At 46.7% G+C, this 18,364-nt stretch overlaps 1 protein-coding gene across 1 annotated transcript in view; it reads right to left on the bottom strand.

Annotated features, from left to right (window-relative positions):
- METTL16 (methyltransferase 16, RNA N6-adenosine) overlaps positions 1–18,364 on the bottom strand; it is a 271,853-nt gene that overhangs the window by 200,614 nt on the left and 52,875 nt on the right. The window lies entirely within an intron of this gene.

The following is an 18,364-nucleotide window of genomic DNA, read 5'->3' as shown; positions in this document are numbered from 1 at the left end:
TGAATGGAGATACTCACACTGCTGGCGGGGAGGGGGCATGGAGACACACTGCTGGCGGGGAGGGGGCATGGAGACACACTGCTGGCGCGGAGGTGGCATGGAGACACACTGCTGTTGGGGGGGCATGGAGACACACACTGCTGATGGGGGGAGGGGGGCATGGAGATACACACTGCTGATGGGGGGGGGAGCATGGAGACAGACACATACACACACACACACACACACTGCTGATGGTGGGGCATGGAGACACACACTGCTGATGGGGAGGGGGGCATGGAGCAGTGGTGCAAGTAGAAAAAATGTCTTAAAGGTACTGTGTGCGCGCGCCAAAAAATGGGTGTGGTCAAATGCCATATGGGGCGTTGCCAATGAAAATGTGGGCATGATACACATATGGGGGAGGGGCAGATACACATATGACCCCCACAGTGCCAGATACACGAATGCTCCCCACAGTGCCAGATACACGAATGCTCCCCACAGTGCCAGATACACGAATGCCCCACAGTGCCAGATACACGAATGCCCCACAGTGCCAGATATACATTGCCCCCCACAGTGCCAGATATACATTGCCCACAACAGTGCCAGATATACATTGCCCACAACAGTGCCAGATATACATTGCCCACAACAGTGCCAGGTATACATTGCCCCCCACAGTGCCAGATATACATTGCCCCTACAGTGCCAGATATACATTGCCCCCCACAGTGCCAGGTATACATTGCCCCCTACAGTGCCAGGTATACATTGCCCCCCACAGTGCCAGGTATACATTGCCCCCCACAGTGCCAGGTATACATTGCCCCCCACAGTGCCAGGTATTCGTGAAGCAGCAGAAGAATCCCCCCCTCCCCTCCCCCTGCTCACCGCTGCTGCTGACTTGTGTGAGGGGAGGAGAGCGCAGCCTGCGCTCTCCTCCCCTCACATCAGTGGTAGCAAGCGGCAGCCCATCGGTGTGGGTACGGCGTACCCACGGCGAAATTCTTAAGGGTACGCCATACCCACCCGTACCCGCATACTTGCACCGCTGGCATGGAGACACACACACACTGCTGATGGGGGATAGGGGGGCATGGAGACACATACACACTGCGGATGGGGGTAGGGGGGCATGGAGACACCTACACACTGCGGATGGGGGGTAGGGGGGCATGGAGACACATACACACTGCGGATGGGGGGTAGGGGGGCATGGAGACACATACATACTGCGGATGGGGGTAGGGGGGCATGGAGACACATACACACTGCGGATGGGGGGTAGAGGGCATGGAGACACACACACACTGCGGATGGGGGGTAGGGGGGCATGGAGACACATACAAACTGCGGATGGGGGGTAGGGGGCCATGGAGACACATACACACTGCTGATGGGGAGTAGGGGGCATGGAGACACACACACACACACTGCTGATGGGGGGTAGGGGGTATGGAGACACACACACACACTGCTGATGGGGGGTAGGGGAGCAGGGGGGCATGGAGACACACACACACTGCTGATGGGGGGTAGGGGGGCATGGAGACACTCTGGTGTGGGGAGGGGGACATGGAGACACACACACACACTGCTGATGGGAGGGGGGCATGGAGACACTCAGGGACACACACACACACTGAGGTGCCCTCACCTTGATGAATTGCAGCCTCCAGCAGCTCCTCCCTCCTCTTCTACTGCCAGCCAGGCCCCAGGAGAAGAGCAGCAGAGCTGCAGAAGATCCCGATGTAGCCCCGCCCCCTGCTCGGGTCAGATGAGCATGTGCTGGGCTCCACCAATCTGGGCTCAGCACATGCTCCTCTGACCCCACTGTCACATGTTACTCTCTGCTGCTGCTGCTGCTGCTGCTGAGCTGCTGCTGCTGCTCCTCGTTCTCACACAGCAGGCTCCTGGCGGAAGCAGCAGCACGTTAATGGAGGCGGGGGCGGGCGAGCAGGTACAATGCCCTGGCCGGCGGCGCCCCCTTCTGCTGGGCCTGCCACAGCGCCCAGGGCACGTGCCCTGCTCGACCCCCCTTAGTTACGCCTCTGTTTCCCGTATAAAGGAGACGCCTTGTTTGGAGATGGGCTGGATGCTTTAGTCTCTGCGGGTACCGCAGGTAAGTCGACATTCTTACCTAATGCTCCTCGGCTGGCGAAAAAGTCACATCACTCTCAGATGCAGTCCTTTCAGCCCAACAGATACAAAAAGGATAAAGGTTCCCCTTTCTTTGCAGGTAGAGGGAGGGGAAGAGGAAAGAAGTCCGCAGCAGCTCCAGGATCGCAGGAGCAGAAATCGACCCCTGCTTCTGCCAAATCTGCAGCATAACGCTGGTGCTCCCTTGCGGGAGTCCGCTCGGATGGGAGCACGTCTGAAACTTTTCAGTCAGCTCTGGGTTCAATCGGGCCTGGACCCATGGGTCTTGCAAATAGTGTCCCATGGATACAAACTGGAGTTTCAAGACGTCCCCCCATGCAGATTTTTCAAATCGACCTTGCCAGCTTCTCTTCCGGACAGAGTAGTATCAGCTGCAATTCAAAAATTATGTCAGGATCAAGTCATTGTACTGGTACCCTTGTCACAACAGGGAGAAGGGTTTTATTCAAGCCTCTTCATGGTTCAGAAGCCGGATGGCTCGGTGAGACCGATTTTAAACCTGAAATCTCTGAATCTTTACCTAAAAAGGTTCAAGTTCAAGATGGAATCTCTGAGAGGAGTGATTTCCAGTCTGGAGGAAGGGGAATTCATGGCATCAGTAGACATAAAAGATGCTTACTTACATGTTCCCATTTATCCTCCTCATCAAGCGTATCTGAGATTCGCAGTACAGGATTGCCATTACCAGTTCCAGACGTTGCCCGTTCGGGCTCTCCACGGCATCGAGGGTATTCACCATGGTGATGGCAGAGATGATGGTCTTCCTTCAACAACAAGGAGTCAATATAATTCCTTACCTGGACGATCTCCTGATAAAAGCGAGATCCAGGGAACGGTTGGTGCAGAACATTGCACTCTCCCTGTCAGTACTCCAACAACACGGTTGGATCATGAATTATCCAAAGTCACAGTTGGAACCGATAACAAGATTGTCCTTTCTGGGGATGATACTGGACACGGAAGTACAGAGGGTATTTCTTCCAGTGGAAAAGGCTCAGAAAATGGTCAAGCAAATTTTGAAACCAACAAGAGTGTTGATCCATCAATGCATTCGGTTGTTGGGAAAGATGGTAGCGGCCTACAAGGCCATACAGTTTGGCCGATTCCATGCCAGAGTATCCCAGTGGGACCTGTTGGACAAGTGGTCCGGATCCCACCTACAAATGCACCAGAAGATAATCCTGTCCTCCAAAACCAGGATTTCACTCCTGTGGTGGCTGCACAGTTCTCACCTGTTAGAGGGACGCAGGTTCGGGATTCTGGACTGGGTCCTAGTAACCACGGATGCAAGTCTCCGAGGCTGGGGAGCAGTCACACAGGGAAAAAGCTTCCAAGGAAACTGGTCAAGTCAGGAAACCTGTCTTCACATAAACGTTCTGGAATTGAGAGCCATTTACAACGGCCTTCTACAAGCGGTGCATCTTCTTCAAGATCAACCCGTGCAGATCCAGTCGGACAATGTAACAGCAGTCGCGTACATAAACCGTCAAGGTGGAATGAAAAGCAGAGCGGCAATGGCAGAGGTGGCAAAGATCCTCCTCTGGGCAGAAGACATGTAAGAGCTCTGTCAGCAATTTTCATTCCGGAGTGGACAACTGGGAAGCAGACTTCCTCAGCAGACACGATCTCCATCCAGGAGAGTGGGGCCTCCACCAAGAAGTCTTCGCAGAGGGACAAGTCTTTGGGGAGCTCCTCAAGTAGACATGATGGCATCTTGTCTCAACAAGAAGCTTCAGAGATATTGTTCCAGGTCGAGAGACCCTCAAGCAATAGCAGTGGATGCACTGGTGACCCAGTGGGTGTTTCGGTCGGTATATGTCTTCCCTCCACTTCCACTAATACCAAAAGTTCTCAAAATAATAAGAAGAGCAAGGGTTCAAGCAATCCTCATTGCACCAGACTGGCCAAGGAGGGCTTGGTATACAGATCTTCAGGAGTTGTTCATAGAAGATCCTCGGCCTCTTCCTCCCCGCGAGGACCTGCTGCAGCAGGGGCCGTGCGTGTATCGAGACTTACCGCGGCTACGTGTGACGGCATGGCTGTTGAGCGCTGGATCCTAACCCAAAAGGGTATTCCCAAGGAAGTCATTCCCACTCTTATTCAGGCCAGGAAAGGAGTAACGTCTAAACATTACCACCGTATTTGGAGAAAATATGTGTCTTGGTGTGAATCCAAGAAGGCTCCTACGGAAGAGTTTCAGTTAGGACGTTTTCTCCATTTTCTGCAGGCAGGTGTGGATGCGGGCCTAAGATTGGGTTCAATCAAGGTCCAGATTTCGGCCTTGTCAGTTTTCTTTCAAAAACAATGGCCTTCCTTCCAGAAGTTCAGACCTTCGTGAAAGGGGTGCTGCACATCCAACCTCCATTTGTGCTTCCAATGGCACCTTGGGACCTCAATGTGGTGTTGCAGTTCCTTCAATCAGATTGGTTTGAACCTCTACAGGAGATAAAACTGAAGTTTCTCACTTGGAAAGTGGTGATGCTCTTGGCCTTGGCATCCGCAAGGCGGGTGTCGGAATTGGGGGCCTTGTCTCACAAGAGCCCTTACCTGATCTTCCATGAAGATAGGGCAGAGTTGAGAACTCGCCAACAATTTCTTCCAAAGGTGGTTTCGTCTTTCCATATAAACCAACCTATTGTGGTGCCAGTGGCTACTGACACCTTCACTGCGTCAAAGTTTCTTGATGTGGTTAGAGCTTTGAAAATTTAGCTCGGATACGGGAAACAGAGGCTCTGTTTGTCCTGTATGCTCCCAACAAGATTGGGTGTCCTGCTTCTAAGCAGACCATTGCACGCTGGATCAGAGGGACGATTCAGCACGCTCACTCCACGGCAGGATTGCCGATACCGAAGTCGGTAAATGCCCATTCTACTAGAAAGGTGGTCTCATCCTGGGCGGCTGCCCGGGGGGTCTCGGCATTACAACTTTGCCGAGCGGCTACTTGGTCAGGGGCAAACACGGTTGCAAAGTTTTACAAGTTTGACACCTTGGCCGATGGGGACCTCAAGTTTGGTCAATCGGTGCTGCAGTGTCATCCGCACTCTCCCGCCCGTACTGGAGCTTTGGTATAACCCCATGGTACTGAAGTGGACCCCAGCATCCTCTTGGACGTATGAGAAAACAGGATTTTAATACCTACCAGTAAATCCTTTTTTTCCTAGTCCGTAGAGGATGCTGGTCACCCGACCCGGTGCGTACTTTACCTGCAGTTGTTAAATTATTAAAACTGTTTTCAGCTCGGTTGCTGTAATGTTCATGCCCGTTGGCATGTGTTGTGTTGAATGCCATGTTGTGCGGCATGGTTGTGAGCTGGTATGAATATCACCATTAACTAAAAGTAAATCCTTTCCTCGAAATGTCCGTCTCCCTGGGCACAGTTCCTATACTGTGGTCTGGAGGAGGGGCATAGAGGGAGGAGCCAGTTCACACCCTTGAAAAGTCTTAAAGTGCCCATGGCTCCTGTGGAACCGTCTATACCCCATGGTACTGAAGTGGACACCAGCATCCTCTACAGACTAGGAGAAAAGGATTTACCGGTAGGTATTAAAATCCTGTTTTAAATTACATTTCACACATCATTTCTACACTGAACCTGTGCACAGCACAGGCTTCCCAAACCACACAGCATTGTAGCTGGCGACCTTCAGTCCCAGCTTAGTGCTGCACATATATTAAAATTAGTGATGAGCGGGTTCGGATCCTCGGGATCCGAACCCGCCCGAACTTCACCTTTTTTTTCACAGGTCCGAGCGACTCGGATCCTCCCGCCTTGCTCGGTTAACCCGAGCGCGCCCGAACGTCATCATCCCGCTGTCGGATTTTCGCGAGATTCGGATTCTATATAAGGAGCCGCGCGTCGCCGCCATTTTCACACGTGCATTGAGATTGATAGGGAGAGGACGTGGCTGGCGTCCTCTCCATTATAGTAGAAAAGACTGAGTGAGTTATAATTGTGGGGAGGATTGGGGACGGGGAGCAGCTGTTAGGGAGTACAGTGCAGGGTTTTGATTATACCACCAGTGAGTTTAATCCATTGTTTCTCTGCCTGAAAAAAAAACGCTCCACCATATCTGTGCTCACTCAGTGTGCTGCACTGCTGCATATATCTGTGCTGAGTGCACTGCTCACACTGCCTAATTGTGGGGACTGGGGAGCAGTTATAGCAGGAGTACAGTACACAGTTTTGCTGACAGTGACCACCAGTCCAGTATACATTTGTCTGCCTGAAAAACACTCCTGTGGTGGCTTTTTTTTCCTTCATACTAGTTTAGCAGTCTGCTGACAGTGTCCACCAGGTCCGTTATTATTATACAGTATATTATATATATATATATATATAGCAGTACGGTAGGCCACGGCTGTACCTACCTCTGTGTCGTCAGTGCACTCGTCGTCCATAAGTAATATAATACTATACTATCCATCCATCTACATTGTATACCTGTGGTGGTTTTTTTTTTCTTCATACTAGTTTAGCAGTCTGCTGACAGTGTCCACCAGGTCCGTTATTATTATTATACAGTATATTATATATATATATATATATATATATATATATATATAAAAAAATAGAGTGCAGTAGAGCGCCTGATAGTGTTTATATGTTAAAATATTATTGTATAGCCAGTTCACCCTGTGAGGTGTGTAAAGTACATTTTTTTAAAAAAGAACAACTTAGCTCCTTGGAGGCAGCTTCGATCAGATGACGCTTTAGAAAATGTAAGTTAAAAAACAAAAGAAGAACATAGTGTGTACTGTTTTTGCAGAGTTAAAAATGCATATAAAACTCTAAACGTAGGAACCTTGCTAGTCCCAATAGCCATACAGAAGTTTGTCAGAATACAAATAAAAGCACAATTTATTATAACAATCCTGACGCAAAGGCAGGTAGCAAACGTACAAGATAAAAACAATTAGGTAGCTTATCTATCCATGATTGGAAATGTCGTGTAAACAGCAATTTCGTAACCAGAGATTCAATTTAAAATCCTGTAGCAAATGCAGGTATCATACGTACGAGATAAAAACATAAAAACGGCTTATCTGTCCAATGTTTAGAAGTATCAGGTGAGCAGCAAGTCCCAATCCCAACGCGTTTCGTCCTTTAGCAGAGGACTTCTTCAAGGGGATACATGATGGGAGCAAAGCAGGATATTTATGGAGTTGGAGATTAGTCACATGGCAAACAGGAAATGACACATCACTTCCTGTGACAGGTGCAATAGGTGAACATGCCATAGTAAAACAGTAACAATAAAACAATAATTTATCTGTGTAATAACATAGGCACACTTATAGTATCCTTTACGTATTAAATATAAAGTAAAACATTATTTGGGAGTCCATAAGTGGTTCAAGAGCGGCCGTGGACCGCATATTGAACCGCAAAAACGTCACTTCCGGCCGGCGTGTGTGGAGAACGATGTCGCGCCTTTTTGGAATGGACCGCACTGTGGAACGCATCCGCGTCACTTCCGCCAGGCCTTGGCGGAAGTGGTTGTTATAGGTGTCAGCGGTGGCTTCCCAGGTGGAACGCACCGCATAACCGCTGGTATACGGGCAGCATCACTTCCGGTCCCGCTTTGGAGGGCGGCTACAGTTACATTAAAGTTAGTTCCGGAATGGTGACACGCACGGCCATCTTCTTAAGCTGTTAACAGCTTTTAGCCATGGAATGAAACGCACGGCCATTAAAAAAGAGGGGTATAGTTTAATATTCTGGAAGGAAGAAAAAGTATCTTAAATTCAACATAAAAACAATATTAATAATAAAAGTGTGATATTAGTGATGATGGAATAAGTATAAAATTTATATTCAAGAGTGTTCATATTATAGAGATATTCTGGGTAATAATACAAGAACAGACTTGTGAATATCGTGATGTGAAGTGGCAGTAAGGTTAAGTGGGTGAAGAATATTTAATTAAATGAATTATAGAGATGGGGCAATTCTTTAGTGGGTGAAATATAATGAGAATTATAAAAACGGGGCAATCTCGAATCCTTCGTTGAATCCGGATGGTGCAAGTGTCTTTAATTCGAAGATCCAAAACATTTCTCTCCTAGATAATTTGGTCAGAATGTCTCCACCTCTTTCTCCAAGTTTTACAATTTCAATACCTTTAAAGGTCATTTCTTCGGGGTTTGAGCTGTGGATATCATGAAAATGTCTGTAGATTGCATGCGTAGTAATTTTATTTTTAATGTTACGTGTATGTTCCTGGATCCGCAATTTAATACTCTCTTTGTCTTGCCGACGTACTTCAATCCGCATGTACATTCCAAAAGGTAAATAACCATTGTGGAATTGCAATTTATGAAATGTTTAATGGTGTATTCCCGAGAGTTATCACTATTTGAGAACGTTTTTCAATTTCTGTGTACCAGTTTGCAAATATTGCAGCTTCCACATTTGAAGCAGCCGTGGCACGGTTTCGTCTGGTTGGATGTCGTGGATTTTAATAAACTTGGTGCTATGATATCTTTCAGGTTATTAGTTTTTCTGTGCACAACTTGCGGGCGAGGAGGTAGGACATCTTTTAGGACTGGGTCCATCAATAAGATGTTCCAATGTTTGTTGAGGGACTGGCGAATAAGTTTTTCGTGACAGCTGTAGGTTGTAACAAAAGGGACTGAAAGCCCTTTTCCCATCAGTTTGACTTCCTTATCCCTCTGAGGTTCCGGTGTAGTCCTAATTTTTTTCAAAGCTTTCTTAATAACATCCTCGGGATAGTCTCTTTCTTTGAAGCGATCAGCGTAAATTTTCAATTGTACATCTTGGTCCTCTTTTAGGCTGCAATTTCTTTGGACACGGTGAAACTGAGAGTAGGGAATATTGGTTTTCCAGCTTTGTTGATGACAGCTTTTGAAATGCAGATAACTGTTAGTGTCGACCTTTTTGATATAGTTACGGGTGATGATTTTTGATTCTTTAGAGGAGAGTATCAGATCGAGAAACTCTATTTGTGATTTGTCATGTTTCTCTGTAAACTTGAGGTTGAATTGGTTCGATGAAATGTTCTGGAAGAATTGCAAAAAGGATGACTCCGTTCCGTCCCATATGATAATGATGTCATCTATATATCTTCTATACAGTACTAGTTGATCGAGGAAGGGGTTATTGGAATAAATATGTTCTTCTTCCCAGCTCCCCATCAGTAAATTCGCAAAGCCTCAAGACGAGGAAGTCCCGGGATACGGGACGAAACGCGTTGACGTCACTCCTTTGCATTGCTCACGGACGCACTGAGTGTTGCCAGCCACTTTCACCCGCAGCGGTGTTAATTGAACCTGTTTAATCAGCCGTGGAGAACATTTGACCGGAACGCCAGCCCAGCGTACAACTGCAGCGTCACTACCGGCTCGCCAGGATCCTACCATCTGCACTTTGCTAGTGCCAACGGCGGACGCACGGTAGCTGCTCCGGTACCTCTTGTGCCGCGTCATTGCATCTTCCCGCAGGACGGGTAACTATAATCAGCGGCTTCTCCTCTGCACTGGGACGCCAGTAGCTTAGAGGTACAAGAGCTTTCTCTCATTCATTCTCCATTAGGCTGTACTAACTGTCATTCATCAGTTTCAATTGATACAAAGAGACCATAATCAGGTCTATGTGGCAACATTGAAGTGACACTATCTACCAACTTTTTATTTCAGTGATTCATTCAGCAAACATATCAGTGTGCTTGAGCCAGTTTTAAACATTTGTTTTTACAATTGTTCTTTTATTTATCTTGTGTGTGTTATTAAATTTGTCTATTAGCAAGTTCCGTGTGAGTTGTTGATTGATTAAAGCAGACACCTATATATTTATATATATTTTTATTCACTAAGGACTGAAAGGGGTCCCATGTTTACACATGGGACCCCTTTCCCCGAATGCAGAGACCCCCCCCGTGACTGCTGTCTCAGAAAGGTCTCTTCAGCCAATCAGGAAGCGCCACTTCGTGGCACTCTCCTGATTGGCTGTATGCGCGTCTGCTGGCAGACAGCGCATCGCACAGCTCCCTCCATTAGTTTCAATGGTGGGAACTTTGCGGTCAGCGGTGGGGTTACCCGCGGTCAGCCGCTGACCGCGGGTGACCTCACCGCTGACCGCAAAGTTCCCACCATTGAATATAATGGTAAGGCTTTGCGATGCGCTGTCTGACAGCTCAGACGCGCATAGCCAATCAGCAGAGTGCTACGACGTTGCGCTCGCTGATTGGCTGAAGGGACCCTCTGTGACAGGAGTCACGTGGGGTCCCGGCATTCGTGGAAAGGGGTCCCATGTGTAAACATGGGACCCCTTTCAGTCCGTTTGGTCCGGGTTGCCGTTTTGTTGTTTTGCCAAGTACGAGGATTATTTTAAAAGATCCGGACACTGGATCAGGTGAGTATAATTTTATTCACAGGTACCCCGGATTCTTCAGTGACGAGGGGGCGTGGCAGTCGGCGGGTCAACATAGATAAGTATGTATGTGTCGGCATGTATGAAATAAACTTTTACTTTCACGGTGTGTGTCTCCTGTTTTTATTTGGGTATTTTTTTCCAGTAGAACTACAGGTACCAGCGGGCCCGTTTTTCCACCCGCATGCTGGTACTTGTGGTTCTCCAAGTACCAGCTTGCGGGGGAGACTTGCTGGGACTTGTAGTTCTTCTGGAAAAACACAATATTCTATCATTTTACTCAAGGCTATCAGCCCCCCATCCGCAGCCCTTGGATGGGGGGGGGGGGACAGCCTCGGGCTTCACCCCTGGCCCTAGGGTGGCTGGGGGGACGGGACCCCTTGATTGAAGGGGTCCCTACTCCCCCAGGGTACCCAGGCCAGGGGTGACTAGTTGGATATTTAATGCCACGGCCGCAGGGCGCTGTATAAAAGTGACCCCCGGCTGTGGCATTATCTGTCCAGCTAGTGGAGCCCGATGCTGGTGTAAAATATACGGGGGACCCCTACGCAGTTTTCCCCCCGGATTTTTAGAACCAGGACCGGCTTGAAGAGCCCGAGGCTGGTTATGCTTAGGAGGGGGGACCCACGCAGTTTTTTTTCGTGGTTTTTACAGTTTTTCCCGTTTTTTTTACATTTTTGCAAGTCTAATCAAAATCCGTCAAATCGGCCGTTTTTTGACAGCGGGACTGTCGAATCCGTTTTTTATTGAATATGTTGAATTCCGGCACCCACTTGCCGGAATTCGACGGTCGAATTGTGTCGAATTAAAAAACGGGCGAAAAACTGCCGCGATTCGCCGGAAATTGCATATACCCTATAATGTGAATTTCGGCTCATACTGTGTGCTATAATGTGAATTTTGGCTCATACCGTGTGCTATAATGTGAATCTCGGCTCATACCGTGTGCTATAATGTGAATCTCGGCTCATACTGTGTGCTATAATGTGAATTTCGGCTTATACCGCGTGCTATAATGGGAATTTCGGCTCATACCGTGTGCTATAATGGGAATTTCGGCTCATGCCGTGTGCTATAATGGGAATTTTGGCTCATACTGTGTGGTATAATGTGAAAGAGGCACCAGTACTATATAGTATAAGGGGTCCTACTATTGTGGTACATAATGTGTATAAGGGGTATATGGTGTGGTAAACTACATTGAAGGACATGCCCCCTTTTGAGTGTCCACGCCCCCTTTTCCTTAGTTACATCCTTCACTTTTCCATTCCCCCACTTCAGAATTTCCACTTCAACCACTGGTTCTCTATGTTTTAATATAGAATGATGTACACTTGTATGTGTTATAATATTAATTATATATTTGTAAGAGCACATAGACTAGGAAGTAGAAGGAGTCAGGAATAATAAGGGGGAGGAGTCACAGAGGTGGGCCTGTGTGCTTCAAAAATGCCAGGGCCTATTTTTAGTCCCAGCGCCGGCCCTGCCTAATGCTGACTTATTTTATTATGCCCCAGCCAAATTTTAGAGAACTTGGTAGCAAGCAGATGTTGTTGTTTCCATCGGGTAATTTGGCTTGAGTCAACACTATGTGCAGAGATTGGAAACAGATTTACATTAATGAATGGCTGATATTAAAAAATGAAAAAACATCAAACCCATTGAAGCATGCTGTATTTTTAAACTGTATAACTATTTATTTTATCAGTCGGAGCCATGATGCCCCAAACAGGGCTGCTAGGAGTTACTTTATATGCCTCAGGTCTCATACCCACTGTTCCCACTGGTTTCAACCTAATTTATTTTACTAGCTAGTACAATACATGAAAACAGGTGTAAACATGGGGTCTGGGACTGAGGGTCGACAGCACAAAGGTCGACACACCTTAGGTCGACGCCAATTGGTTGACACACCTTGAGTTTTTTATGTTTTTTTGGTGTCGTTTTCTTCGTAGAGTGACCGGGAACCCCAATTAGTGCACCGCGTCCCCTCGCATGGCTCGCTTTGCTCGCCATGCTTCGGGCATGGTGCCTTCGCTCCGCTACCGCTTCGCTCGGCACACTTTACCGTTCCAATCGTAGTCCACGTGGATCGTTAAGTATGAAAAGGTTAAAAAAAAGAAAAAAATCGTGAAAAACTCATGTCGACCTCATTCCATGTCGACCTTGTTCCTGTCGACCTTTTGTCCATGTCGACCTAAGGTGTGTCGACCATTTGGTGTCGACATAAGGTGTGTCGACCTTTGTGCTGTCGACCTGGAGTCCGGATACCGTAAACATGGAAGCCATTGTTTCAATTACCCCATATCCATTGTCCATTTAACACTCATTCATACGTGTTGTGGTTTTCCGAACACTGCTTGTTCCATTCAGTGCATTTAACATAAGAAACCTCCATTGAAAATGATGATTAATAAATGAATGTCAAACAAGCAGACGTGATAAAAAGGATTAGGACAGAGAAAGAGACAGTGAGTGCAGAGATGGAATTAAATGTAATACATTTGTTATACTTCAAATTAAAAACATATAATTAAAAAATCAGTATATATAAAATGGAAATTAAATACCCCTGGTTCCACTGTGGAGAAAAAAAACCCATACAGTATGCGCATAAGTTACCAAAAGTTATAAAACTATAGATAAAAAGCAGTCCAAATAACTTACATCAAAAACTTCTGGAAGGATGCTGTTGCACTCTGTTCAAGTCACAAATGTGTCCAAAACACCAAAGGTATGATAAATAAGAATTAGTAAAGAAATATTACGTAGTTAGTTATAAAGTACAGGTTGAGTTTCCCATATCCAAAATGCTTTTGGATATTTTGGATATTGGATTTTTCTGTATTTTGGAATATTTGTATACCACAATGGGGAGGCACTCAATTTACCATCTGTTGGGATCCCGGCTGTCAGGCTACCGACGCTGGAATCCCGACACCCAGTGAAATACCGGCGGTCAGAATTCCGACCGCCGGCTGGAATCCCCCACTTGAGAGGTAAATTTGGGTGGGTTACATTGTTTCTGTGCAGGGAAAATACTGGCTGCTTTATTTTTACACTGTTTTTACAACCAAGGGAGTCATTCTGACCTGTTTGCATGCAGTATTGCGGTGCGAACGGGTGCGGAATGCGCATGCCCGGCGGCCGCTGTGCTCGTGCTTGACGTTGCCCGGCGTCAGGAGTCGCCGGGTTACATCGCGGCTACTGACGGAAGCGGTCGCAGCTGCGACCGCTAAGAAGATTGACAGGAAGGAGGCGTGGATGGGCGAATCCGGACCGTTGGAGACCGTTTTCAGGGAGTGGTGAGTAAAACGCAGGCGTGAGGGCGGAGGTGTGACCTCAAAGCCGGGCCCATCATCGCTGGATCCATCGCACAGGGTAAATATGTCCAGCCCTAGTCTACTTCTGCTTGATTTTTTTTTAGCATAGCAGGGCTGCACAAGCGATCGCAGCCCTGTAAGCTAAAATACACTCCCACATAGGCGTGGACTATTGATCGAAGCAGAAGCTAAAAGTTGCTGGCTGCGATCAACTCGGAATGACCACCCAAATCTAACTCTCTCTGCACATGTGATATCTGCCCCATATGCAGTCCTCATGGTTTTGCCCATTAGAGAAAGTTTTGCTTTTGCGATCAACCCTGAATTAGGCCCATAGTCTTGTTCTCCCTTTGGTAAAGTGTTATTTGACAATACAAGCAGAGCCGGCCCTAACCAATATGATGCCCTAGGCAAGATGTTGGCTGGTGCCCCCTAGCACCACCGCTAGTTCCGCCTTTGACCCTGCACCCCTTTTCCAGCACCATCACCCCACACCCATAGTAGTCCTTTTTTTTGTTTTCCTACCCCCTGTAATTTAAATAAGAACAGTGGGGGTAATTACAAGTTGATCGCAGCAGGAATTTTGTTAGCAGTTGGGAAAAACCATGTGCACTGCAGGGGAGGCAGATATAACATGTGCAGAAAGAGTTAGATTTGGGTGGGCTATTTTATTTCTGTGCAGGGTAAATACTGGCTGCTTTATTTTTACACTGCAAATTAGATTGCAGATTGAACACACCACACCCAAATCTAACTCTCTCTGCACATGTTAAATCTGCCTCCCCTACAGTGCACATGGTTTTGCCCAACTGCTAACAAAATTCCTGCTGCGATCAATTTGGAATTACCCCCCATGTGCACATTCGACGCACAGCCCAAAAAGGTATGTGTTTTTGCTGGCAAGGGGCATGGCCACACAATAGTACCCCCAATTCAAATTATGTCTCACAGTAGTGCAACTTTATTCACAATGTATCATACGATAGTGTCCTTTGTTCACATTACATCACACAGTAGTACCACTTTACCTTATATACGTTACTCCTCACAGTAGTGCCTCTCATTCATATAACATCATACTGAATTGCTCCTTATTCACATTACACCACACCATATTGCTCTTTATTCTCATTACGCCACATGATATTGCTCCTTATTCACATTACACCACACCATATTGCTCTTTATTCACATTAGACCACACAGTAGTGCCCTTTCTATACGTTACGCCACACAGTAGAGCACCTTATACACATAATGCCACACATTGGTAATGCATTTATACACATAATACCAGACAGTAATCCCCCTTACACATATGACACACATTATTAATGTCCTTATAAACATAATGCACTTTACACATTATGCCAACCTTTATTAATGCTCTTATACACATAATTTCCCTTACACATATGCCACACATGTTAATGCCCTTAAACACATAATGACACACATAATGTCCATTACATATATGCCGCACATTATTAATGCCCTTATACACATAATGACAGATATAGTTCCTGGCGTGAGTCAACTGGCAGCTCTGCTAACGTCGGGCACCATTTTTTTTTAAATGAAAATGCATCTTATTTGCATTGCTATGTGGCTAGGATGCACAAGCAGCTTCTGTTGATTAAAATGATATGCGGCATGCCTATATACTGTGTGCGACTGCGGCTGTATCTGCATACGAAATGCTACACAGAATATAGGCATGCCGCATATCATTTTAATCAGCAGAAGCTGCTTGTGCCCCTAGGCATACCAGATGCCCTAGGCAATTGCCTAGTTTGCCTATGCCTAGGGCCGGCTCTGAATACAAGAGATACACTGATTGGTACAATAGTCCAAAGAGAAGATCAATGTTCTGGTTCTTCAGTCAATACTACTAATCTTTATTACGCCAAGGTATGCCAAGGACAACAGGAAACTTATGGGATTAAAGAGCATAGTAGCAGAATTTTGGAATGATCTTGAGCAGTTCTAACAGTCATATGTTAATGGGGAAATGTACTAAGCAGTGAAAAGAGTGGATAAGTAAGCCAGTAGAGAAGTTGCCCATGGTAACCAATCAGCTGCTCTGTATTATTTTATAGTATGCAAATTATAAATGTTACCTAAATGCTGATTGGTTGCCATGGGCAACTTCTCCACTGGCTCACTTCTCCACTCTTTTCATTACTTAGTACATCTCCCCCTCTCTAAAGTAAATTTGATAACCCGCGAACTGCAGGCATCAGGTGGTTCCCGGCAAGTTTGTCCAATGTTTTAAAGTAGCAATCATTGGAAAGGCCAAAACAGATTGGTTTCGCCTTTTAAAAATTTGCTACATTAAAACATGGGGCAGACTCGCCGTGAACCCACCAATGCAGAGGCGTATTTAGACCTCATGGGGCCCTAAGCAAGACACCGATTGCGGGGGAAGCGGTTATGTGACTGGTCGGGAGACCCATTCATGGCCCCTCCATCCTACCTGGAAATGCCGTGTGCTAATCTGTGTGCAGCTTGTCCTTCAGGGTTGGGTACGAAATGTTAACAGTCATAATGTTGACATGAGAATGTTGACACAGCCATAAAGTTAATGTTGACCATGTCAACATTTATCATGTAGTCAGTGATGAAATGTCGACATGTTAGAATGTCAACATTTTGTCCTATGGCCCAGCAGTTAGTTACCTTCTCCTGGCACTGCAATGACTCAAGTGCCGATTTCTGGGTCCTGGCAGTCATGTGACCGTTGACCCCTAACCCTTCCTTTATTGTCTAAACGTAACCACTCCCACCCCACAGACCAACCCTAGCGCTCTCACCCACAGCCTAACCCTAGCCCTCCCACTTACAGCCTAACCTTAGCTCTCCCACCCTGCAGCCTAACCCTAGCCCTCCCAACCCGCAGCCTAACCGTAACCCCCCTACCCGCAGCATAAACCTAATGTCGACATACTGAGAATGTAAAAATGTTGTCACATTTTAACAATGTCAATATCATAACTGTTGACATTATGGTGTCAACATTATAAATGTTGACATTGTTTTTGTCAACATTTTGACTACATCCCGTCCTTCATGCTACCCTACAATGCAGATTAAACATTACCATGTAAATTGCAGTTGGGACTATGGGAGTCATTCCGAGTTGATCGCTAGATAAAAATGTTCGCAGCGCAGCGATCAAGTGAAAAAGCGGCACTTCTGCGCATGCATATGTGGCGCAATGCGCACGCGCGACGTACTTTCACTACAGCCGATGTAGTTTTACACAAGATCTAGCGAGGCTTTTCATTCACAATGTCCGTTGCAGAGTGATTGACAGGAAAGGGGCGTTTCTGGGTGTAAACTGACCGTTTTCAGGGAGTGTTCGGAAAAACGCAGGCGTGCCAGGATAAACCCAGGTGTGGCTGGGAGAACGCAGGGCGTGTTTGTGACGTCAAATACGGAACTGAACAGTGTGAAGTGATCGCAAGTGCTGAGTAGGTCTGGAGCTACTCTGAAACTGCACAATTTTTTTTTGTAGCCGCTCTGAGATCCTTTGGTCCGCACTTCTGCTAAGCTAAAATACACTCCCCAGTGGGAGGCGGCATAGCGTTTGCACGACTGCTAAAAACTGCTAGCAAACGATCAACTCGGAATGACCCCCTATGTCCCGGCTACGTGAGACAGCTGGATGGACTCACAAAATCTCCCCACCCCACAATTAATTTTTAAATCCTCCTCCCCAATACAATTTCTCCCACTCTTTCTGTTTATGTAATTATTTTCCCCCTCCCACTGGCGTATTTATAATGGGTGCAACCCAGGGGGGACCATACTGCACACGCTGCACCCATTTTTTTAATACTCACCCCTCCGGAGTCCCGCTCCGACGTCAGCAGCGCTGTTAAAACACATTGAAAATGGCACAGCGGCCATTTTCAGAGTTCTGCGCATGCACAGTAGAGAAGTCACTGGGAAAATGGCCGTTGCGCCATTTTCCCAGAGATCTGTGCATGCGCAGTAGAGTGTGAGCCCTCTAGTGCACAGACTCTCAGTGCTGCCGTGCAGGGAGGAGGGGGCCCAAATGGAGGAGATTGCACAATGGCCTGCTTCTCTCTTAAAGTGCCCTTGCAAGCTCCCATTCCAGTCATTCTGTGACAGCTCCCATCCAAGGCCAATGCATTTAGCTTTGCCTCTATTTTTCATATCCAGTAATGAATTTCCCCTCATCAGATACCTCAGTGTGCGCAAAAGAGGACAGAATATAAAATCCACCTCTCTCCTATGGGAAGGGGCAGAGATAAGGTTGGACACTTGTTTTTTTCTGCTGTCAGCAAAAGAAGCCCATAATGACATTCCAATGCTCATGATTTGTCTGTAGATTTATTTTTAAAAGATAACCGAAAATGCTGCTTGCACATGTGTTCAATCCCCGAAGACTAGTGCTTGTTGTAGAACTATGCTGGAGCTTGTAGTACCACAACAACAACAACAACAACAACAACAACAACAGGGAACAAGTTGCATCATA

The sequence above is a fragment of the Pseudophryne corroboree genome, chromosome 2 (genome assembly GCF_028390025.1).
Source record: "Pseudophryne corroboree isolate aPseCor3 chromosome 2, aPseCor3.hap2, whole genome shotgun sequence".
NCBI classification, from domain to species: domain Eukaryota; kingdom Metazoa; phylum Chordata; class Amphibia; order Anura; family Myobatrachidae; genus Pseudophryne; species Pseudophryne corroboree.
This window is presented reverse-complemented; position numbering and strand designations above follow the sequence as displayed.